This window comes from Cervus elaphus, chromosome 11 (assembly GCF_910594005.1).
Source record: "Cervus elaphus chromosome 11, mCerEla1.1, whole genome shotgun sequence".
NCBI classification, from domain to species: Eukaryota; Metazoa; Chordata; class Mammalia; order Artiodactyla; family Cervidae; genus Cervus; species Cervus elaphus.
In genome coordinates, this window is record NC_057825.1 from 12375731 (window position 1) to 12401606 (window position 25876).

The window sequence follows — 25876 nt, forward strand, 5'->3', positions numbered from 1 at the left end:
GGCCTTCAAAAATTTAGTCTATGAGGGGAGGTGATGGTATGATTTTGAGATATCTATAAATTTTTTAAAGTAAGTACTTAAGAGATAAAAGGGCTGAGGAATTTAAAAGAGCAAGAAATTATTTCTGCTAAGGGGAATAAGGGAGAGACTTCAGAGAAGATGTGGTATGTGGTTCCTGTGCTGAGTCACAGGTAAAAATGGGGATTAGATTATGAGATAAAGAGGGAGAGAATTCCATATGGAGGGGACTGCACTGGCAAAATAAGAATGATTTCTATGGAAAAAAACAAAGTGGTTCAATTAGTTAAAGATAGGGGAATATGAAAGGAATTGGTGGAGTGTAAGTTTGGAGTGGAATATTGGAGTCACTGATAAAGGTCTTGAGTGTAAGAATGAGGAATTCAAACTTTATTGTCGACAGTGAGGCTTCATTGAAAGGTTTTGATTTGAGCAAGAGTGGAGGGATGACATTATTAAAGCTTTCTTTATGAATTTGACAATTTTATGTGAAAAGAGGGGCCGGAACACATATAGTGATTAACGATGCCATTATAACAGTTTGAGGAAAAATGTGATAAAGGTAGTGCAGATGGGTATAAAAAGGATGCCTTGAAACTGATGAAACTTGGTAGCTGGATGTGAGGACTGAGCTCCAAGCCTACAAGGTTTCAAGTGTAGTTGACAGGTCAGGCTGGGGTGCCCTGAAGAGAAGTCGGGAACCCAGGAGAGATGGGATCAGGGGACACTTTTATTTTAGTTTTGATATTCAGTTTGCAAGTGTGGTGGTGACATTGTAGGTGATTATTGTTCTGATAGAAAATCAGGAATCTTTAGAAAGGATGTGTATCTGCGGCTTTGTGCCTTCATTTTGATAGATACAATTAATGACAGAGAAGTGATTCAGTTGCGGAAACTGTTTCTGAGGTCTGAATCTTGATAATTGACTTGGGAAACTTAAGTCATCCAAACTTTTCTTTTGATTTGTGAGTGGCTCCACTTGTTTCACGAAGTTTGTTAGACAAGCTTCTCTAAGTTGTAAAGCACTTTAGCAGCTTGAAGCAACTTAACTGTTACCCTTTGAATGGCCCTCTACTGCTGATTCATTGGCTGTGGATATCTTAGCAGTGAAAACAGAGTTCCCTTCATCACTTGGTTGAGATTAGTTTGAGTGAAAAGGTTTGCAGATGAGGCCGTACCTCTCCTTTTCTTTCCCCTTAGGACTTAGAGGCATAGAAGAGGAAGACTAGCCTTCTATGTTAATTAATGGTAGTTAAGGTGTTAGTTTCCAAAACAATTCTTTAACAACCTACACTTAACAAAATACCAGGAGATAACGAGAGGATTTAGCTTCTATTCCAGGCAAATTGAAGAACAAGAATAAGGTCTTTTTAGATTTATATCATTTTCATGAGCCTTGTAGTAGGAGGAGTTTTTAACCCCAAGGTTATTTATAGGAAAAAAGAATTATTTGCAAAATAATGTTGATTAAGGTATACAGTTTTTATTTATAGACTGTCTAATGATGTATGATATTTATAATTTTATACTTGGTGCATTTTTAAATAGTTGAATAAAAAGGCATCGTTGAGTTTGTTGGTTAAGAACTTGCAACTTCACCAGCTTGGTTTGGAATGCTGACCTTGAGTTTACCACATTAGTCATCTCTCCTTTATGCTTAGATCATAATGTCAGTGAACATGGTTTTGGCATTGTTTTTTTTTGGGGGGAGGGGCATTGTTCTTACAGAGTCGGTTCTTACTTTTCCAGTGAATAGGAGTCTATAGGAGTCAATTACCCTGAAATGAGAACGTTTTCCTGTTCAGGATAACTTACATTTTTCAGTCCAGAGGAGGTGCTTATATTGTATATATGGTAGTTAATTTAGCAGATGTAGCATATAGTATAATTTTTTTAACCTTAGGCAATTTTCACTTGTTTGACAAGAATATAGAGTGTAATAATCTTATGAGGAACCTGTAAGAATCTTTTTAGTCTTGCTTTGTTCTTTGACAGATGTGGTTAAGGCCCTTGTTCAAAATCACACACCTCACTGGTAGCAGAGTTAGGATGAGAAATAGGTTTCTTGATCTCCAGGTGTGGACTCCTTCCACCGTGTCAAGCTGCCGTGTTAGAAATGTAGACCAGAAAACTTGGAATAAACTTAGTTTAACTTGTCACATTGCTGGCATCTAATGACGTTCAATAAGAACAATTAGGGTTTTTTTCCCTTGTCTTCTTTAACAATTATTGTTTTTAGGTTAATCATTTTATTTTATTTTTTATTTTTTATTAGTTGGAGGCTAATTACTTCACAGCATTTCAGTGGGTTTTGTCATACATTGATGTGAATCAGCCATGGAGTTACACGTATTCCCCATCCCGATCCCCCCTCCCACCTCCCTCTCCACCCGATTCCTCTGGGTCTTCCCAGTGCACCAGGCCCGAGCACTTGTCTCATGCATCCCACCTGGGCTGGTGATCTGTTTCACCATAGATAGTATACATGCTGTTCTTTCGAAACATCCCACCCTCACCTTCTCCCACAGAGTTCAAAAGTCTGTTCTGTATTTCTGTGTCTCTTCTTCTGTTTTGCATATAGGGTTATCGTTACCATCTTTTAGGTTAATCATTTTAAAATGAACAATTTGGTGGCATATAGTTAATTCACATGTTGAGCAACCATTCACCCCAAGTAGTTCAAAACATTTCTGTCATTCCAAAGTGAAACCCCTGACCCATTAAGCAGTTTGAAAAAAATTTAAGTGATTAAAATAAAAATTTTTAAACAATTAAAAATCTTTACTTTGACCAGGTCAGCAATAGCAGGTTTGTATTAGAGGTCACCCATCTCTGATTTGCCAGAAAGAGAAAACTTTTTTTATATTATTTAGTAGCGGACATATTGTATTTACAACAACAACAGCATTACAAAGAAAGTGTCAGTCACGTTATGATTAACAACACTAATAGCCGACATGCTTTATACATATTACCTCTAATCTTTACACTAGCCTTTCAGAAAGATTGCTCTGTTTCAGATGAGAAAACTAAGGCTTTGTTCAGTAACTCTAGCATTACTTACTTGGTAAATTGTGAACTTGTTTTTTGAATCCATTTTGGTTCCAAAAGTTGGCTAACAGCAACAAACGGAAGGGATCGTCTTATTTGGGGGTGGGCCAGGACTATTTTAGCAGGAAGGTGTATAAGAGGAGGGGAGTAGTTGAGTTCACTGGTTTTGGTAGTGTCTGTAGTAATAACCACTTTCTCCTGACCAATTGATACCTGTATTCCATATGGGAAAAGCAAAATAGTGAATAACCTTTGGAACCCTTTAATGGACATATATATACAATTAGAAGAGATTGCAGTGTAGCTTCTGAGGTGTGTTCTTAGAAATTCTGTATTTCTTTTTTGCCTTCTCATTTATTTTTTTGTAAATTGTTACTTTCTTTTTAAAATTGTAAATTGATTTGCTTGAGTAATGACTAGTCATAACAGTATTGGAACTTCATTGACTTTTCCATTTTAGATACTTTTAAAAAGCGGTGGTTCACTTCCAAAGAGTAACTCAAATTGTGTGTGTTGAAGGATTTTATAATTACACTTTTACTCCTGTTGAAAAAAACCCTAATTATATCTTTTTTTAAAATTTGAAAGAACTTTACTAGGCCAATTTTCAGTTATTCCCCTCAAAGGGGCTAGTAAGTCACCTCATAAAGCTTGTCGCTTTTTACTGTGGTTTGGGTGACATGACTTCTTTTCTCCTGAGTAGTAGGCACTGGAGTAATTCGCTTTGATCTGCTGGGTTTTGAGTGAAAAGAATGTAAAAGATAGCTTCCTGGCTATTTTGGACAAAATAATTTTTTTTTTTTTTTTGGTTATGTGAACATAAGAATATAAGCTGAAACAACAACAGCCATCTCAAATGTCCCGAGTTTAAGTGTATTGATAGTTATCCAAAGAAGTATAGATTTTCCACAGTGACCCTGTGACTTTTGCTAATATCTAAACAGTAGGTACTTACATAAATGGATTCCATGCTCTTAAAAACTTCTTATTTAAAAATTTTAAAATGCCCTTATATAATAACTTGGCTCAGATATTACACATCATTTTTTCTCCTTTGACCAGGATGAGTTTTTTCACTCTGGAACCAGTAAAAACATATCATAAAGAGTACAGGCTTTGGAGTTGGTCGGATTTCAAATCCTTTCTCTGCCACTTACTAGCTCTAAGACATTCTCTCACCTTAAAAATAATATAATACCTCATGACTCTACCAAGTAGGATTAAAGAGTGATGTCTCTAAAGGGCTCAGCACAGTGTCTGGCACGCATTAAACTATGTTCAGATTGTAGTTGTTATAGAAAGAAGTCTAAATTTTGGTAGCCTAGACAAATATCAGTGCAATGCAAATACAGCACAGCCTCATAGTAAAGTGCCCAGTTCTGAAATCAATACATTCCTTCTTGGGTTTTGTGTTTTGTTTTGAAGTGCCATGTGTCAGTTTTCACTACTTCCTGCAGGTTGCCCTCCTTTTCTCAGAAATGCCTGGCAAATATCTCCATTGATTATTGTATAATTTACCTCACAGATTAGAAGGTGCTCCCTGTACAAGCTAATGAGGAGGCATTTGCTCCTCATAGCTGTCCTTCGGTGAGGTGTTCATGTGTTGCATGCTAACAGGTTCTTACCGCCTTCAGAGATGTCTGCTGGCTGAATGCCCAAGCTTATGTCAGACAAGAAAGTACTGGTTGCCTGGAGTGAAAGAAGTACCAAGTGCCTACTTAGCGTTTATAGTATATTTTATGATGACTGTTAATACTAAAGTATGAAAATCTATATCCTAGTCTATTAATTTTACTCATTACTTTCCCATTACTTGTTTCGCTTCTCTTGTTGTGTTCAGAAAAGCGTACAAAAGGCTTTTTACTCTATAAACTGTAGGCTTGAAGTTGTAATGAATTATAATCCAAGAGTATTAGTATGTGGAGGAGACTTTGGAGATCAACTCCAAAGTTGATCTTTGGAGATCAACTAACTTATCTTGTAGATGAGAAAACTGGCTGAGAGAAGTTGTGAGTTGCTTCAGGACACAGAGAGCAAGTGACAGGTCTGATTTCCAGTCTAGTGCTGAGGGCTAACCTGGTAGAGTGGATAGAGCCCTGGACTTTGAAATCACAGTCCTGATTTTGCTTCCTGATTCCACCATTTATTAACAGTATGACCTTTGTCAAGAGCATCTGAATCTCTCCCCTGCCCTGTTACACTTTGTGGGGCTGTGAGGACTATGAGGTAATGTAAGTGAGGCACAGTGCCTGGCATAGGCTATGGACTCAAGGGCTGTGTTATGTTGTACTGTTTTTCTTGATTACTTAAAACAGGTCATATGGTTAAGTGATTATTCTTTATGAAATGGGAATCAATGAGAATGGTTAATGTTTTTGCCAAATCCTTTCACTGGAAAATCTAGTAGTTATCGTAAGAGGACTGCTTACTGCAGATGAGAGCAAAACGCCTCGCGCTCCAGAGCTGCTCCAGGTTGTACTGTGATGACGTTGCTCCTTCCTGGGAAGCGTTGGGCATTTCCCAAGGAGAATGGGGATAGAATGGGGAACACCAGAATCCATCTACGTTTAGTTAGACTTCTCAGACTTCTGAATTCAAGATTCCTTTATATACTTAAGAATTATTGAGGACCCCAAGAATCTCTTGTTTATGAGAGTTTTATCTGTTGAAATTTGTATTATTAGAAATTATATATGATAAAATGTATATAATTATTCATTTAAAATAAATGTTAAATTATATATGTGTAAATAAATGTTTTAAGTTTTAGGTTTTAAATTTTTTGTTTCAAGTTACAAAAGTAATACATGCAAATTAAAGTAATATAGAATCAAAATAAAAAATGAAATTATTTTATTCCTGTCATATACACACTCCAATGCCTGTGGTCAAGAGTTTAGCATGTATTCTTCTAGAACTATTTCTGTGCAGTTATAAATTTTCTCTCTCTCATACTCCATATGTTATTTGGTGACTTTTTTAAAAAATAAAAATTGCATATATTTAAGGTACCCAGCATGATATTTTGATAAACATATACCTAGTGAAATGATTATCATAGTTGAGCTAATTACTATATCCATCTTTGGTGTAGTTACCTTTTTTTTTGGTGGTGCAATCACCTGAAATCTGCTGTCTCAGCAAATTTCTAGTATCCAGTACAGTATTAGCTATAGCCATCATGCTTGACATTAGATTAATTGACTTATTCATCCTACATAACTACCACTTTGTACCCTTTGACCAACATCTACCCATTTCCCCACTTCCTGTAAGTGATGTATTTTTATTGAAAAATAACTATTTTCCAAAACACAAAATAGTAAGAGTAGCATTGCTTTACATTTTTGCAAGTCTCATTAATGTATAGCTTAATAGAAGAGAGCTGCATTCTGATAGGTGCTTCTGCATGTAGTCTGTTGTATGTTGTTCTAGTTGAATTTGGCTTCACACAGATTTGAATTTGAAAGAAGGGAGGTGTATTTTAATAGCCTTTTCTGATAATTTTGGGTATTCTTCTTTAGTACTATACTAGAACTTGACAAATAGTAGTGTCTTAATGGATTTTGAAACCAGATCAGTGAGCTTTTTATATTTGTCACATTAAAATTTGTTGATCTGTTGCGTTTCGAATGGATCTTTATTGATACGTGATTTTGTAACACGTACGTTGGTCATTTGGAAAATGTTGGTTTGCTAAATTATGTTGAACTTGGGAACATGATATATTTCATTTTATAGTATCTCCATACATTTTTGTAGCCTCTGGAAAACTCTACACTTGTGAGTTTAGATGAGAGTTAAAATGGCATGTAATTCCTTAGTACTTCTGTACAAATACTTTTGGCCTTTTAGACCCTTGAAAGTGTCTTGAAGACCTCCAGAGGTCCCTGGATCACAGTTAGAGAAACTGTGGAGTTAGACAAATTGATACAGTAAAGGTAGTGACCAGATAAGCAGACTGCAACTTAATAATGGGTAATCTGGAAATTAAAATGCAGTGGATTGTTGTGTAAGTCTCATTCTCAGAAACTATCTTAATATATTCCTTGAAATAAAAACTGGGCTAATTTTGAAGTGCAGTGACTTGGTCATTGACTAAGTGCTTTTTATAGATAACACTTTGTGTTAAGGTACTACTAAACGTGGGTTCCATCCCTGGGTTGAGAAGATTCCCTGGAGAAGGAAATGGCAACCCACTCCAGCATCCTTGCCTAGGAAATTCCACGGACAGAAGTGCCTGATGTGCTCCAGTCCATGGGGTCGCGAAAGATTCAGACAGGCTCAGTGACTAAACACAGCAAAAGATGTACACTATGAAAATGGATTCCTTTTCTTCAGTAGTTTGTAGTCTAGTGAGAGAGGTTAGATATATAATCTCATGAAAAGATAACTAATGCAGTGTTCTCTGTAACAAGTGTGACATGTACAGTGTTGGGTAGAATGAGTTTTAAGTAGGTGAGGGAGAGAGGAGGCCATTGTCTTTATGAGGGAAAAGTGTGATACTTATTCAGTTCAGATAGTCGTTATGTCAGTTAAGCTAGACTGGAGAATTCATATAGAGTAATTAATCTAGGCTTGCAAAATTATATTGCAGTATGTAGTTTTATTCTCACATTGTTACCTTATTTTTGTAGAATTGTATGCTGCTGCTGCTAAGTCACTTCAGTTGTGTCCGACTCTGCAACCCCATATATGGCAGCCCACCAGGCTCCCCCGTCCCTGGGATTCTCCAGGCAAGAACACTGGAGTGGGTTGCCATTTCCTTCTCCAATGCGTAAAAGTGAAAGTGAAGTTGCTCAGTCGTGTCCAACTCATAGCGACCCCACGGACTGCAGCCTATCAGGCTCCTCCGTCCATGAGATTTTCCAGGCAAGAGTACTGGAGTGGGGTGCCATTGCCTTCTCCGTAGAATTTTCTGGTTTCCAGTATTTTTACATCTTTAGATCTATCTTTAGATCTTTCAAACAGTTTCACTGTGAGGTGAGCAGTGGTGTTTCCATTTTATAAATGAGAAAAGTGAGGCCTGGAATGGTTAATTGACTTAATAGCTAAGAAGTTGTATAGCTGGGATTTGAACCCTTGTCTGTCTCCAAAGTGTTTTCTTTTATGTTTCTGTTTGGTCAGTGAGTTTTAAGGAAGTATTTTTGGATTGTAGTGGGGATTTTGCGATTTTTCAAAGGATGACTATTTTAAGCAGGGGTTGGATGGTGGTTATTCTTCTCTTTTTAAAGGTGTTGATTGGTATTTGGATTCCAAATTTATTTTTTATTGTAATTTTTACTTAGTTACTTGATTAAATTATGGTAAAATAGTAATGAATTGAAGTTTTCTAAAGTGGCATTTTACTATGTTGGTGAACAATTTGTGGATTTTACAGTTTGTTTTAGGCCAAGAATTAACTTACCTTTACTGTCTAATACGTTACTCTTTGATTGGATAATATGGTTATAGTCACTTTTGAAAGAGTATTGTGGCTTACAAAGCTGGTTTGAGGGAAAAAAATTTCATTTGTACTGGCAGTCAGCCAATATTTTATAAGCTACAATTTTCTTTTGAATAGCTGGTGGTTTGTAGCTCCATAATTTGTGGTTCTTCTGAACTTGTAAAAAGATTACACATATTTAAAAATGACCTTATCACTTTAATGTTTTAAGCAACATACAGCTGTCGAATTTTTTTATAGCATTCTTGTGTGTTTTATTTAACTTACCTGGACTGAGGGTCTGTTTTAAATTAATAATTTACACAATGGAATCATCCCCCCCTGCCCCAAACTCCAGACAAACCTAAAACCAAAAACTATTTGGGTAATGTAACAGGCAAAATTAAAGGCAAAGGAGATGTGAATCTCTCTAAATCAGTCTGCCAAATCCTTGCAGTCTCCATGCTGTTCCATTTCTTAGCCACTGCTACCCGGATGTGTTGAATTATGTGGTATGTGGGTTTGTTTGAGTGTATGTAATGTTCCTACATGACATTTAGTTTTAAATCTTTTTTTGTGTGTTTGTGATGCTGCCACTGCTGCTTTTTTACATGCAGGTGGAAAAGAGCAGTTCATCTGAAATGTTTCTGTTCTCTGCCTTGTTCTCATGGTATGTGTGTGTGTGTGTGTGTGTGTGTGCATCCAACTCTTTTGCAACCCTGTGAACTGTAGCTCGCTAGGCTCCTCTGTCCACAGGATTTCCCGGGAAGAATACTGGAGTGGGTTGCCATTTCCTTCTCCAGGGGATCTTCCCAACCCAGGGATCAAACCTGCCTCTTCTGCATTGCAGGCAGCTTCTTTACTGCTGAACCACCAGGAAAGCTTCATGGTTTGTGTGTAGGTAGTTAAATTTGTGAAAGTCCTGAGATTGTTTCAAATCCCTCCTTTTGATTTTAGGTTAAATCTTGAATATGGTAACCTTTTTGCTTGAAAGATTTTGGAAAGCCAGATTAATGGTTCCACTTTTATATTTATAGAAGTTTCACAGATGAAAATGAACCTAGTATTCAACTTCTGATTCAGACTCCCATTACCAAGGAAGGGTGTTATTTAAAAATAGATCATAATGAACTGTTATCTTTCTTGGATTAATTCTTTGAGTCTTCTGTTTCTGGAAGATGGGTGAGATTTGGGTTAAGTTTCCATTTATCAGTGGAATGGTTTTTGTGGCTAAGATTTTAGCAAATTGTTAATGGCCAGATCCTTAACTCTTATTAATAATCCTGGCATGCAGTAAGGGTTGCTTTTGAAATGACTCTCTTACTTTGGCAGATACGGATGTTCAGTCTTAATTGCACACTGGAATATCCGAGAGCTTTAAAAAGTACGGATCACCTTTTAAAAAAACTTGAAACCTTGAGGGATTCTAATTGAGTTGGTCTAGGATACTGCCTAAGCATCGTAATTCTTAGAGGTGATTCTTATGTGCATCTGAGCCTGAGACCCACTGCTCTGGGAAATTTGTCAGCCCACCCAGGGGAAATACTTGATTTTGGAGAGTATGTCTTTACCTTTGGAGTGTAAAAAAATTCTTATTTTGAGATAATTGTATATTCTCTTGCTATTGTTAAGAAATAATATATTCAATAAAAACCCATTAGTATAATTTGATCTTTCAAGAATGTTATAAAAGTGGAATAAAAAAAAAAGTGGAATCATACAGTATGTAATCTTTTAAAATTGGCTTTTTTTTTTAAACTTAGCACAATTTTATTGAGATCCATCCAAGTAGTTGTATGTATCAATAGTTTGTTCCTCTTTATAGCTGAGTGATATTTCATGGTAGATAGAAATGTCTCAATTTGTTTAATTGGGGGACGTTTGGATTGTTTCTAGTTTTTGGCTGTTACCAGTGAAGCTAATGTGAACATTTGTATACAGGTTCTTGTATATACATTTTCATTTTTCTGGGATTAATGCCCAAGAGTGCAATTGCTTCATTGTATGGTGAATACGGTGGTTTTATAAGACACTGCTGACTTTTAGAGAGGATGTAGCATTACATTTCCATCAGCAGTGTATGAATGGCTCAATTTCTCTACATCTTTACTAGCATTTGATGTTACTACTGTGTTTTAAGGAAAATTGGCAGACTTTATTATTTAGGATAGTTGTAGGCAGAAAGTTGAGCAGAGTTCAACTTCAGGTTAATACAGAATTCCCATATATATCTTTCTCCTTCACTGGTTGCCCCTTTTATTAATGTCTTTCACTAGTTAAATTTGATGGACTAATATTGATACATTATTATCTAAAGTCCATAGTTTACATTAGGGTTCACTATTTGTGTTATTTGTTCTATGGGTTTTGACAAGTACATCTATATCTACCATATCATTACAGAATAGTTTCATTATCCTAAAAAAATCTCCCTGTGTTCTACCTATTTATCCCTCCCCCTGATGTTTTTCCAGTGATAGTTTTCCCTTTTCCAGAGTGTCATACACAGTCAGCCCTCCATATCTGTGGGTCTTTAACCTTGGAATTTCAGTTTTCATTTGGTTGAATTCACAGATGTGGATTCCAATGAATTTGATACCAATTGATGGATTCATGGATACCAATGAATTTGAGTATCGTGGATGAGTGGATTGAGTACAGGGGATGGCTGTAATTGAAATCATACATGTATAGCCTTTTCAGATTGGCTTCTTTCACTTAGCAATATGCATTTAAGGTTCCTCCATGTCTTTTGGTGGTTTGATAGCTCATCTTTTAAATTCCTGAATAATATTCCTCTGTGTGGGTATATTAGTTTGTTCATTCACCTATTGAAAGATCTTGTTTCCAGTCTTTTGAAAATTATGAATAAAGCTGCTATAAACATCTGTGTCTAGGTGGACATAAATTTTTAACTCATTGGATAAATACCTAGGAGTGTGATTCCTGGATTATATGATAAAAGACTGTGCTTAGCATTGTAAGAAACTGCCAAATGATTTTCCAAAGTGAAAGTCGCTCAGCCAGGTCCAACTCTGCGACCCTGTGGACTATATAGTATATGGAATTCTCCCGGCCAGAATACTGGAGTGGGTAGCCTTTCCCTTCTCCAAGGGATCCTCCCAACAAAGTGGCTGTACTATTTTGCAGTGAATTATTTTTTGTTTAGCCATTCAGATCAGTATGTAGTGATATCTCATTTTGGCTGTAATTTGTATTTCTTTAATGGCTAATGATATTGAACATCTTTTAAAGTGTTTATTTGCCATCTATATGTCCTTTTTAGTGAAGTGTCTTTTGCTCATTTTCTAATTGGATTGCTTGTTTTTGTTTTGTTTTATTTTACTGTTGAGCTTTGAACATTCTTTATTGTTCAGACATTTTGGCTACCCAGTATTTTAGCCAGAAGTCTTCTGTTGGATATATGGTTTGCAGATATTTTCCTCCCTGTTTTTAACTTTTTTCTTTTTTTTAAAATCTTCTTAATTGGATCTCTTGGAAGAAAAGTTTTTAACTTTGATGAGGTCCAGTTTATCAGGTTTCTTTTTATGGGTCTTGTTTTTGGTGTCAAGTCTGAGAACTGTAGACCCAGCTCTGTGTTATGAAGATTTTCTGTAGTATTACATTTAAGTCTGTGATCTGTTTGAATTAGTTTTTATGTAAGCTATGAGATTTGGGTCAAAGTTTTTTTTTTCCTTTTGTTTGCTGCTGCTGCTTCTTTTTTTTTTTGCCTATTAATCTCCAGGTCCTCCAGCATCATTGGTTGAAAAGGCCATCCTTCCTTCATTGAATTACTTTTGCACCTTTTTCAAAATCCAGTTGGCCTGAGTCTTGTATGACTCTGATTTTGGGTCTCTATTCTGTTCCATTGATCTGAGTGTACTCTTCTGCTGGTACCAGCAGGCTTGGTAACTGTAGCAGTATAGTAAGTCTTTAACTTCATCTTTTATTCTTTTTCAAAATTGTTTTAGCAATTCTAAATCTTGTGACTTGCCATTTTAGAATAAGTTTGTGAAAGAAAAATCTTGATAGGAATTTCATTAAATCAGTGGATCAAATTGGGGAAAATTGGTAGCTTTACTATGGTGCATCTTTACCATTGGTTTGAGATAAGAATGAGATTAGAGAATGGAATGAGATTAGAGAGAAGGAATTCTGTAGAAAAAGTATTCTACTTCAATTAGATGGAGAGATTTGTTTATAGCTAGCAAATTGTTAACTTTTTAAGCCCCTCTCCCCACTTTGGTGCTAAAAAAACCATTAATAGAATAATGGAAATGGAAGTAATTGTTAATTTATTCATAAAGGTATTTACTCAACACCCTTGTGAATATCTGTTGTGGGCCAGGCAGTGTTCTAGACACTGGAATACAGTGGTAAATAAGACAGGCAAGGTCCCTACTTTTGTTGACCTTATGTTCTTGTGTTGAAGTAGAAAATAAATAATCAAGAAATACACTATTAAGTGCTAGACAGATAATTAAAATATAGGTTGATATTAAGATAGGAGAGTGATGGGGTGGCTACTTAATTGGATGATCGGGGAAGGCCTCTGAAGAGATCTTGTTTATAGTTAGATCCGAAGGTTAAGAAAGTGTCTCTCTGGCTGGAAGACTCTGCCAGCCAGAGAGCGCTGCTAGTGCAGTGCAGGGACACAGTTGGTATGTGGGAGGAGCCAAAAAGGAGGACAGAGTGATTGGAGTGTGACCAGGAGGGAGAGAGAGGAAGAGCCAGAGAGTGGGATACAGATGAGAGCTTGGTGAGGTAGGCAGGGGCCAGATCAGCTGAGACTTTGTAAACCTGGGTAAGGAGTTTATATTATGTATACATTTATCATACATGTGTGTATATATTCAGATATGGGGCAAATATATTTACACACACACACCCCACAGCAGTTAAGTAACTGCTCTGGGTGTTGTGCTAAAATGGGGGGCAACAACAAAGCAGTGTACAATTTAGACCTTTCATTGAACATTGATGAAAAGAGAAGTGAAAAAAGTGTAACCTATGGTAGTTGGAGAGGATTTCTTGGAGGAGTTGACGCTTAAAGAGTAATACGTAGAACTTAGGCAGGCAGTGGAGAAGAGTAAATCCAAGTAACAGAATAGATATGGTGGAAAGAAAATTGGCATCTAAGTCAGAAAACCTGGTTTGAATGTTGGCTCTGACATTTAATAGCTTTGTGACCTTGGTTGGGTCCCTTTGAGCCTGTGTCTCCCCTGCCTTCTCATAGTGCTGCTGTGAAGATGAAGACTGTTTAGGTTGTTTCCACTGTAGCGAGAATGCACTAGTTCTGTTGTTAGATGACTGGTTTGCAGATATTGATTAACATGTTTCATAAATTCAGATGTCATTTGGCAATTTGTATTTATCAAATCTTTTATAACTTTCCGTTAAAAATATTTAGAGCTTCCCTTGTGGCTCAGATGGTAAAGCGTCTGCCTGCAATGTCGGAGACCTGGGTTCGATCTCTGGGTCAGGAAGATCCCCAGAAGGAAATGGCAACCCACTCTTTTTTTTTTTTTTTCCCTCACTCCAATACTCTTGCCTGGAAAATTCCATGGACGGAAGAGCCTGGCAGGCTACAGTCCATGGGGTCGCAAAGAGTTGGACACGGCTGAGCGACTTCACTAAGCTCAGTGTGAGGCATTCAGTGAATTGTAGATGTTAATCATTTTTAGTCAGCTCAGACTGAGTAAAACAGGCGTAGCACAACAGGATGACAATCTCTGCCCTTCAGGAGTTTTTGCTCTTGATGTTAAGTTATATGAATGTAAGACATTCAGTGCCCTGGAGTCTAAATTTGTGCTACAGTTCAGTTCAGTTCAGTCGCTCAGTCATGTCCGACTCTTTGCGACACCATGAATTGCAGCACACCAGGCCTCCCTGTCTATCACCAACTCCCGGAGTTTACTCAAACTCATGTCCGTCGAGTTGGTGATGCCATCCAGCCATCTCATCCTCTGTCGTCCCCTTCTCCTCCTGCCCCCAATCCTTCCCAGCATCAGGGTGTTTTCCAATGAGTCAACTCTTCACATGAGGTGGCCAAAGTATTGGAGTTTCAGCTTCAGCGTCAGTCCTACCAATGAACACCCAGGACTGATATCCTTCAAGATGGACTAGTTGGATCTCCTTGCAGTTCAAGGGACTCTCAAGAGTCTTCTCCAACGCCACAGTTCAAAAGCATCAATTCTTTAGCACTCAGCTTTCTTCACAGTCCAACTCTCGCATCCATACATGACCACTGGAAAAACCATAGCCTTGACCAGATGGACCTTTGTTGGCAAAGTAATGTCTCTGCTTTTTAATATGCTGTCTAGGTTGGTCATAACTTTCCTTCCAAGGAGTAAGCGTCTGTTAATTTCATGGCTGCAATCACCATCTGCAGTGATCTTGGAGCCCCCAAAAATATAGTCTGACACTGTTTCCACTGTTTCCCCATCTATTTCCCATGAAGTGATTGGACCAGATGCGACGATCTTAATTTTCTGAATGTTGAGCTTTAAGCCAATTTTTTCACTCTCCTCCTTCACTTTCATCAAGAGGCTTTTTAGTTCCTCTTCACTTTCTGCCATAAGGGTGGTGTCATCTGCATATCTGAGGTTATTGGTATTTCTCCTGGCAATCTTGATTCCAGCTTGTGCTTCTTCCAGCCCAATGTTTCTCATATTGTACTCTGCATATGAGTTAAATAAGCAGGGTGACAATACACAGTTGTGCTACAGGTACCAATAAAAGAGGTCAGGGTAAACGTCTTTCACTAGACCTCATTGGAGCAGTGTGAGTAAATGTGGCCCTGGGAAAAAGGATTTGGATAGGCAGAGAGGGCAGGGTAGGCGTTCAGTACTAACAGGGCTTTTATTTTATTGGGTTGGCTAAAAAGTTCATTTGGGCTTTTTCTGCTGTCTTACGTAAAAACCCAAACAAAGTTTTTGGCCAACCCAATATTTTATTTTGTTTTGTTTTATTTACTTAAATATATTTATATTTAGGGATACCAAAGCATAAATGTTACTGCCACTGCTGAGGAAATCATTAGTAACACTTAAAAGATTCTCATTCTAAAACTTGTGTAATGTTATAATTGAGTTTACCTTTCTCCTTGTATAATTTATTGACCTTGTGCCTTCTCTCCAGATGGTATTACAGTGTAGAATTTATTTTTGGAGTGTGTTTTTTTAAAATATGGAGTTGCTTTTATGATACACCTAGGTTTAAAATCTGTTATGGATTTTCTCTTTGTAGGTGTATAAATCACAAAACTCTGTGCTGTAAGATCATTGTTCCAAAGGCAGGACAGATTTCTGAAGTTTCCTCGGTAATCTCCCTTCACATCTTTAGATTGTTTCTCAACTGTTTATAAATCCTTGTACCTATTTGGGATTCTAGGATGACTCTTTCTGTTTTAGAAAATCAGTGCCATTAGAGTCCTGTACAGCCTGTCCTGAAATTAGGCTGTTTTAATACAACGCACGGTTCTCTCTTGGTCTCTGTAACGGTTTGCAAATGACCGGACCCTAGGTCATGCTTCTTGAATGCAGCTGTCTTTCTTGAATACTGAGAGTGAGCTCCTCTCAATTTGCCTTTCAGGGAATCTAGGTTTAACTGCGTATCTACTAGAATACTTTGCACTAGTAACTAGCCTATAGAGAATCTTGATAGCATTCCAGTAACTTTCCTATTGGTATATGATCAGCTCAGTGAAATTTTACAGAATCACGATTTTCATAGTTTTAATAATAAAAGCTAACATTTACCAAGTGTTCTTATGCCATGCTTTCTGCTAAGCATGGAATTTTTTTTTTTTCACTTAAACATCACAACAACGTAATAAGGTGAGTACTGTTTTTCTCACTTTACATGTGAGACAGAGAGGTTAATTTCCATCCAGGATTACACACTTAGCAAATGATAGAGCAGGGATTTGAACCGAGGCAGTCTGATTTCAGGGCCAGTTCTCTTATCTCTTACACTTTAACAGTCTTCTCAGATAATGTCCTTTCGGGAAACTCTTACACTGGGAATTTTATCTTTTATGTGTTACTTTGTGGGAAGATGTTGGAAGCTTGTTAGGTTCCTGTTAGGGATTTTTAAGTTGTACCCATTACCTTGTGTGAGGGGTTGGCTATTGTATTCGTTAAGTAACCCCAGCTGCTGAATTAGAGCCCTGAAATACATCAGCTAAAATGCCTCAATCCTCTGTATAATAGCCTAGAGCAGGTGTCCACCTCAGCTTGTGGCTCTGCTTTATATAGGCACTTAGGGAGCTGAGACATGGGATCCTACAATCTTTAGCACCTGGCTTCCATGGTTGTTTTTGTTGGACACATTCTCTAAGAGAGGTGGAAGTTGCACATACGATTAATTTCTGCTCACTTTGGTTGCTGAGGGCTTAGTCTCGTTGCCTTATCTAGCTGCAGAGGGATTGGGAAATGTCATGTCCTTTTTCTTGCTGACTGGGTGGTAGGATGCCATTCTGTAGTATTTGGAGTTATTTCATCAGTGTTGAAATGTTCTTGGGAGGAGTTCATTTTCAGCTACAGAATGTGAAGGGTGGCGAACCTTGTCCCCACTACAACTCTCTTACTTTGGAGGAAACAGTGGCTTTTGGTGAATAGTTAGCGGCTTCCTCCACAGCTGTAATGCTGTAGATTTCAGTAGGAATGCCAGAGCAACCCAGCGTTATGTTTACAAAGGGTGACTACACACATGCAGCTCTTGCTTCTTGTACCATCTTTGTGAGGTAACGATCAACAGATAAAGCCAAGTAGTGGTATTCCCATTGCAAATGAGAGAACTTCAAGGAAACCAGCTAAGAAGTTGTAGAACTGGGACTTTTACATGCAGATCTCATGGCATCAAAGTGCAGTTTGTATAACACACCATTTTTTGGGCAGAAAATCTATCCAGCATTTTTTATGCGTACTATTACCACTGCTCTTATATGTATCTTTCCTTAACAATATGTCCAATATAGTATTACTGATGTCCAAATAATATACTAACAAATTACTGGCATAATTTGGTCTTAATTTTGAAGATTCAGAAAGTTCATCAAGAACTTGCATTGCTTCATTGTCATCATTACATTCATAAATGACATCATACTTCAGGTATGTCAGTTAATGAAATACAAGAGGTTTTACTCTGTTTAGAAGTTATATTAAAAAAAAGTTACATTTTATAGCCTTGCTTTTGGTAGATAAAATGATGTGTAAAATGAGTAAAGGAACTAAGAAACAAAATAACTGGCGGCAGTTACGTTTTGTCTCAGTAGGAAAAATATATTCTTTTGAAATACAGTGCTTATCTATGTAATTTTACAGATAATTTTGCTGTACTTACCATGTGGTAAAAAACCATTTTAGTACATTCTGCTCAAGAAATTGGGAACATATGCTGCTTTGTAGCAGAGGGGTCCTTCCTTACTGACATACTAGAAGTATGATGCCCTTCTGTAGTATTTTGAGTGTTTCATCAGTGTTGAGGTGTTCTTGGTGAGGTGTTTTTAGAAACAGCACTTGTGGGAATCTGATTTAGGGGTTGAAAGCTGTGCACTGTGGCAGAATGTTAAGTGTTTGTACAGATGGATTATTAATCAGAGAGTAAGCTAGATACTTCTACATATCCCCATTTTAATATAACAGACAGCATACTCATTGTGGTTGACTTATTTTTGGTTATTTTTCTTGGAACTGTCTTGTTGAGCATTCTATTCCTAAATTATTTCAGAAGTGTCTTTTATTAAATAGAAGTAACATGATTTAAATTTATTTTGCATATAGCTAACTACCCTTTCAACATTTCTTACAGATTTCATTTTGCTATGAAACAGATAGGAAAAGAAACACTATTTTGTTTGCATCTGACTGGTCACCTATGGCTCTGTGGGATAACAGTGTATTCTGCTAAAGTTGTATCTTAGGAGTCTAGTCTTTGCTTTGATTTTCAGTTGTCTGACAAAATGTCAGTAGAAATACAGTAATTGCATCATAATTCTCTGAAGTCTAACCACACTCTTTATACAACACAGACTAGCATTTCTTGAATGCTTTTGCAAGAATAAATACAGTTATCCAGATCTGTAATCCATTATTTCAGTAAATATGCTCTAAAATACACTCTGAATTAAAAAAAAAAAAGACCAAAAAATAGGCTGAATTAAGGCTTATTCTCCAACTTTTGTAGCTTTGAGTTACTCAGTTTTGGTGAAAGTACATGTTAAATTTTGGCCTTCTACATATGAGGAATGTAGGCACATTTACTGCTAAAATTCTGTCATTGCCTCTTTATTTGCCTAAAACAGTGGAATAGCACTTTCAGGCTGTTTTTAATGAAGTTCAGTTACAGTGAATGATAAGGTATGTCATTTGAAGTCTGGTTGTAATGTGATTCCTGTATTCGCTTGTATTTAGAATTTGAACACGTGGTACAAAAAAAATTAAACAGGTTGAACAAATAGTAAACATTTAAGCTGAGATGAGGCACTTCATGTAATATTTTATTGTTGTTTAGTTGCTAAGTCTGAGTCTTTTGTGACCCCATGGACTGTAGCCCACCAGTCTCTTCTGTCCATGGGATTTCCCAGGCAAAAATACTGGAGTGGGTTGCCATTTCCTTCTCCAGGGGATCTTTGTGACCTAGGGATTAAACCTGCATCTCCTACCTTGGTAGGTGGATTCTTTACCACTGAACTACCAGGGAAGCCCTATGTAATATTACTCTTACCAAAAAAAAAAAAAAAAAAGAGATATAGAACTACAGGAGAGGATGGAAAGAGCGCTGGACTTTAGTCATGAGCCCAGGTTTGAGTCTGAGCCTTCCTAAAAAGTTGTTGGTGACCTCAGGCAAGATGATGCTTCCCCTGTGGTTCAGCTTATTAAAGAATCCGCCTGCAAAGTGGGAGACCTGGGTTCAACCCCCGGGTAGGGAAGATCCCCTGAAGAAGGGAACAGCTACCCATTCCAGTATTCTGGCCTGGAATTCCATGGATTGTATATTCTATGGGGTCACGAAGAGTTGGACACGACTGAACAACTTTCACCACATCATCAGGCAAGATATATCAACCTCTTTGGGTCTTAATTTTCTTTTTGACAAATAAGAATCTTGTGTTAGTCTTTTTGACCAGTTTCAGCAGTTTGTGATTTTGTGATTCTTATCTTCTTATTCTCCTAGTGTATTTTTCTGTCTTGTCAAGGGGAGGTTTACAGTATAAAGCTGACAGCTCTTTTGTCTTGATGAATGGTCTTGATAGTAGAAAACATGATTTGAATTTTCCCCATCTAACTTTATTATGTTTTCTAAAACTAGTTTTAAAGGAGTTTAGAAGTATGAAATTAGAAGTATTTAGTTTTACATTTTAATTGTGCCTAACTGCTGTCATTATAAAACGCATGTGAACTGGAAAGACAGACAAAACAGTTTTAAAATTTCTTAATCAGTGGAAGGAAGTCACTGAGTTATCTAGTGTATCTGTTAAAGTCCTTTGAAATTTCATTTTAAGGCAGAGAGTAATACAATCAGTTATGTAAATATGTGTGTGGACCTTGTCCATATAAATCATTGCATATGTATTGCTGGTACATTTTTCTCTAAGCATTTTATTATTAAAGTTTAAACATGCAAAAGATTTGAAAGAATTATACAGTGAACACCTACATATTCTACAATTAGCTCAACCCCAGCAATTAACATTTTCTCTTATTTACTTTATCATGTTTATCTATCTCTTTATCTCATTATCCATCTATCAATCTTTTTTTTGATGTATTACAAAACAAATAGCAGACATTCTTATAGTTTATTTCTAAACACTGACATACATGTTAATTATAATTAGCTGGAGTTCAAACTTGTTACACTTTTTAAAAATTAAAATTTACATATGGAAAAATGCACAGCTCTTAAGTCTGCCATGGATGATATTAATTAATGACCACTTGACATTTCCAGGGCCTGTCTTAGTCTGGCAAATAGACCAGACAGCCTCTGCCTTCAGGGTGCTAATAGAGATAATGTGTAAGAAAGTTAATCCAGTATTACTTGGACCTTTTCGTTGCAAGTAATAGAAATCTGGACTTCCCTGGTGGCTCAGATGGTAAAGCGTCTGCCTACAATGCGGGAGACCAGGGTTTAATCCCTGGGTCGGGAAGATCTCCTGGAGAAGGAAATGGCAACCCACTCAAGTATTCTTGCCTGGATCTCAGTATATAGGTCTTGCTTTTAAAACTCAAGAACAGGAAGGAATCAGAGTGGCTTCTAGGAATAACTGGAAGGCCCATAGGATTGTCTCCTCTTACCTTTGTTTTACTCTGCCCATCTAGTTTTTCTTTTCTCTCTTTTTTTTTTTTCTGCTTTGTCCTCTTTTTAGTACCTATGGTTAGAATATGGCTGCTTCCATAACGTTTCTTTCTTTTTTAAAGAATATTTATTTGTTTGGTGGTGCTGAGTCTTCATTGCAGCATGTGGAATCTAGTTCCCTGACCGGGCATCAAACTCTGGCCCCTTGTGCTGTGGAGTCTTAGCCAGTAGGGACGTCCCGTAGCCTTTCCTTTAAAACTAATAGTTCTCAGCCACACAGAGACACCAGTTTTCTATTTTAATTTGAATTCCAGGTTCCTGGGAGGGAGAGTCTGATTGGCCCAGGCTGGAGTCTGATTGGCCCAGTCTGGTTCAGCTATGCTTGAGGGCAGGTTTTGAAGTTTGGATCTCCTGTTGGAAACCCGCCTTTGTGGATGGAGAAAGGACAATTCCTGGAGCAGGTGTGGGGCTGTTGAAAGGAGGCTGCCACTAAAAATTGTTTCTGAGTACGAGTGTAATGAATGATTCTATAGACAAGAACAGGGTACAGAAATAGCATAGAGGGAGAATGAATCACTATATAGGGAAAGAGTGGTGGTCAGAGACCACTTCCTGAAGAAATTGGTGGCTGGGTTGGGTCTGAAGGATAAATTCATGTTCAGCAGTGGGAAAGGAGGATGTGTGCTGCAGAAGAACAGGTAGAAAGATAGGAAATGGCATAGTGTGTTTAGGAAATTGTAAGCACGTTAGTATATTTGCAGTATAATTTTTGAAGTGGGGCAAGTTCTATAGGGATGGGAAAGTGAGAGGGAGAGAAATAGGTAGGTAGGTAGATAGATATTTAGATATAGATCAGGGCCAGTTCAGAGGAGAATCTTATCTTGCTAAGATATGGGAAGCCAGGAAGAGTAGGCAGCAATCAGATTTATTTTAAGATATCATTTCATTGGTTAAACTGGAGACAAGTTCAAACTCATGAGAGCCTGGACTAAGAAAATGGCAGTGAAAAAGAACAGGAGAGATATTTAGGCAGTAAAATCTTCAGTACTTGGGATTTATTGAAGATTGGGAGAAGGAGGAATCTTATGATGATGACCCCTATTCTGATGGTGGCTGGATGAGTTGGGATACCAGCCAAGATAAGATATATAGGATACTGAGGTGCTTGCTGTTAGTTGTGTATTTCTTAATCTGGCTGATAATCACAGGTGTACTTTTTTAGGACTGTTAAATTGTACTTATATGTTTTATGCATTTTTGTGCATGTAATTTATATTTCATAATCTGAAATGTTACAGAACAAAAACACAAAAAATATGCTTTGGGGAAAACATGCTGACTTTAGGAGTGGACATTTGTGTTTGGGGTGTGCATACAACCTTCCAGATGGAGATATGTAGAAGGCAGTAAGTTAGACTTGAAATTTGACGTATGGGCTGCCAATGAAAGGATTAGATTAAGTCTAGTTCGCTTTCCTGTTTGTATGTTAGGATTTTCTGGAGAGTTAAAAAAATTATTGGTAACCTACATCCCAGCCCAGACCAATTAAATTGGTCCTTGGTGGTATGAGGGCACAAGGTCTAGCTTACAGAGCTTCCTGTGCTTCTTACTCTAATGCAGAGATGAGAACCACTTGGTTTCAGGAAAATTGCTCATTTCCTACATTCTGTGATGAAGAGATAGAGTTGAGCAGAGAGGATTTTGTACTTGCTTTAGAATTCAAAATAAGTTTATATTTGGTGGGGGGCAGTGATTCTTTTTTTTTTTTTTTTGGGCTGCACTGTGCAACATGCAGAATCTTAGTTCCTTGACCAGGGATGGACCCTGGGCCCCCAACAGTGGAAGCATGGAGTCTTAACCACTGGACCACCAGGGAAGTTCCAGGACATAATTCTTAAGCCTTGTGCTTTCCCCCCATTATTACCTGAAGTTAAAAAAGAATGTATTTGGTTAAAATTAACAATGTATGTGTGTTCCTAAAGAAAAATATGTGGAAGATGCAAGCTGTTTTAGTTAAAACAATTTTAAAACAGATTTCCTTTGATGAAATGGCTGTGTCTTCTCTAATTTTAATTATTAATAATGTATAGGCTTTGCAGCCAAACATAGAAAATTGCCTCATCGGCTGCAGTGTCTTTGAATAGTAAATATGAAGGACAATGATTGGTAAATGAATTGTTTGTGTGATGTAGTCTGAAAGGCAGACAGCTGTAAATGCTGAGAAATTGTCTCTGATATATGTGATATGGTAAGGATAGTTGCTCACTTGTTTGTCTTTTCTTCCCTTCACTACATAGCTTTGTAACTCATCAGGGTCCTGTATCCATCACTAAGTATTTATTAGTACCTGAAATATGCCAGGGGTAAATTTATGTAAGTTACTAAATAAATAGATAAAAATGTATGGGACTTGCACCAGGCGTGCCAGTAGTTCCATTTTGGATGGCATATAAAGGGCAGCAGGATGCAAAATTATTTGATAATTATAAGAATTTCTTTACTGTTCAGAAACTGGAATGATTTCTTGGGTTTGAGCATTTAGGTATGACCTAACCCATAGATGATTCTTTTCACTCACCGGCCTCTAGTTCCTTGAACTCTCTTCCTCTAGTGATTTTGTTTTCTGTGGACCTCAGGCCTATGATCTTACCACTTTTTCATTGTCTTTTACCTTCTTGACATTCTCATTTCCTTCCTCACCCAGTGTAAATTCCATAGCCAGTCATTTTACAAACTCCTCTTCATCTACCCTCAATTACCATGCCCTTCTTGCTTTATCATACTCACTTGGCAAAATTTGTAATCCTGGTTAAGCTGACTCTTCTACTATGTACCTGTGCATCTGAACATAGCTGGAAAATGCATGTGTGTACATATGTGTGCATACACACACTCCCACAGCTGTGCTGACTAATCGTAAGTTCATGCCCTTGAACCTCAGAGTGTCCTTAATACTGCCAGGCAGTCATATATGTACCTAGTGTGTTGGTTCTGTCACTCTTCTAGACAGCTGTTTTTTATCATCACCTTTCTCTTTAAAGGAATAACATCTTCTGTCCCATTCAACTGATGACCTTGCTTCCTAAGAAACTTCCTACTTCACTAGGAAGACTGAAGCATTCTGTGCCTGTGCATTCTGCCTTTACTCCTGTTAACATGGATGAACTATCTGTGCATCTTTAGTTGTATGCCAGATACCACCCCCTTTGAACTAACCAAGGGTATTGCTCCAAGAATCACTACTGCCAGCCAGTTCCCTACATCACTGTTTTACTGTCTATTAGGTCATTCATCAGTTTATAAAGCATGTTATTTCAAATACTCTCAGTTTAGAAAACACTTTTTCTTGACCCTACCTTCATTGCCATGTACTATCCTGTATATTTGCTCTCCTTTGTAGCAGAACTTCTAGAAAGTTGTCTGTTCAATTGTTTCTAATTTCTTTCCTCCCATTCTTGCTCAGTTGGAACAACAGACTGGTTCCAAATAGGAAAAGGAGTATGTCAAGGCTGTTTATTGTCACCCTGCTTATTTAACTTATATGCAGAGTACATCATGAGAAACGCTGGGCTGGAAGAAGCACAAGCTGGAATCAAGATTGCCAGGAGAAATACCAATAACCTCAGATATGCAGATGACACCACACTTATGGCAGGCAGAAAGTGAAGAGCTGAAGAGCCTCTTGATGAAAGTGAAAGATGAGAGTTAAAAAGTTGGCTTAAAGCTCAACGTTCAGAAAACAAAGATCATGGCATCCAGTCCCATCACTTCATGGCAGATGGATGGGGAAACATTGGCAGACTTAATTTTTTTGGGCTCCAAAGTCACTGCAGATGGTTACTGCAGTCTTGAAATAAAAAGATGCTTACTCCTTGGAAGAAAAGTTATGACCAACCTAGACAGCATGTTAAATAGCAGAGACATTACTTTGCCAACAGAGGTCCATCTAGTCAAAGCTGTGGTTTTTCCAGTAGTCATGTATGGATGTGAGAGTTGGACTATAAAGAAAGCTGAGTGCAGAAGAATTGATGCTCTTTGAACTGTGGTGTTGGAGAAGACTCTTGAGAGTCCCTTGGACTGCAAGGAGATCCAACCAGTCCACCTTAAGGGAGATCAGTCCTGGGTGTTCATTGGAAGAACTGATGTTGAAGCTGAAACTCCAGGTCTTTGGCCACCTGATGCAAAGAGCTGACTCATCTGAAAAGATCCTGATGCTGGGAAAGATTGAGGGCAGGAGGAGAAGGGGACGACAGAGGATGAGATGGTTGGATGGCATCACCAACTCGATGGTCATGAGTTTGAGTAAACTCTGGGAGTTGGTGATGGACAGGGAAGCCTGGGGAGCAGCAGTCCATGGGGTTGTAAACAGTTGGACATGACTGAGCAACTGAACTGAACTGAACTGATTCTCTCTCTTCCTCTGTTATTCTTTTATTGAGATATAATTCATATACTATAAAATTCACCACCATTAAGTGTACAGTTCAGTGGTTTTTTAGTATATTCAGAGTTGTGCATCTATCACCACTGTCTACAGAACATTTTCATCATCCCATAAAAAACCTTCTATCCCTTCGCAGTCACTCACTCTGTTCCTCAGTCTGTAGCTCTGCTTGTTCTCTTGGAATCTGCCTATGTCTCTGTGGATCTTCCTCTTCTGAAAATTTCACATAAAGGGAAGCTAACAATATGTGACTTTTTGTGTTTGTCTTCTTTTACTTAGCCTGTTTTAAGGTTTACCATGTTGTAATACAACATTCCTTTTTATGGCTGTATAACATTCCATTCCGTGGGTGAGTTCCATGTTTTGTTAATCTTTCAGGTTTTGGACATTTGGGTTGTTTCCACTTTTTGGCTCTTATGAAATATGCTGATCAGAACATTTATGTTCAGGTTTTGTGAGAATATGCTTTCAGTTCTCTTGGGTGCATACCTTGGAGGAGAATTGCTGGTCATTTGATAACCTTATGTTTAACATTTTGAGGAGCTGTCAGAACGTTTTACAAAAGGACTGCATTTTACATACCCACCAGCAATGTATGAGGGTTACAGTTTCTCCATTTTATTCTCTTAAGC

At 37.6% G+C, this 25876-nt stretch overlaps 1 protein-coding gene across 3 annotated transcripts in view; it reads left to right on the forward strand.

The window, feature by feature from the left end:
- The window catches only part of LOC122702916 (spermatid perinuclear RNA binding protein), a 140048-nt gene that overhangs the window by 9786 nt on the left and 104386 nt on the right, over positions 1-25876 (forward strand). The gene's annotated exons all lie outside the window — the stretch shown is intronic.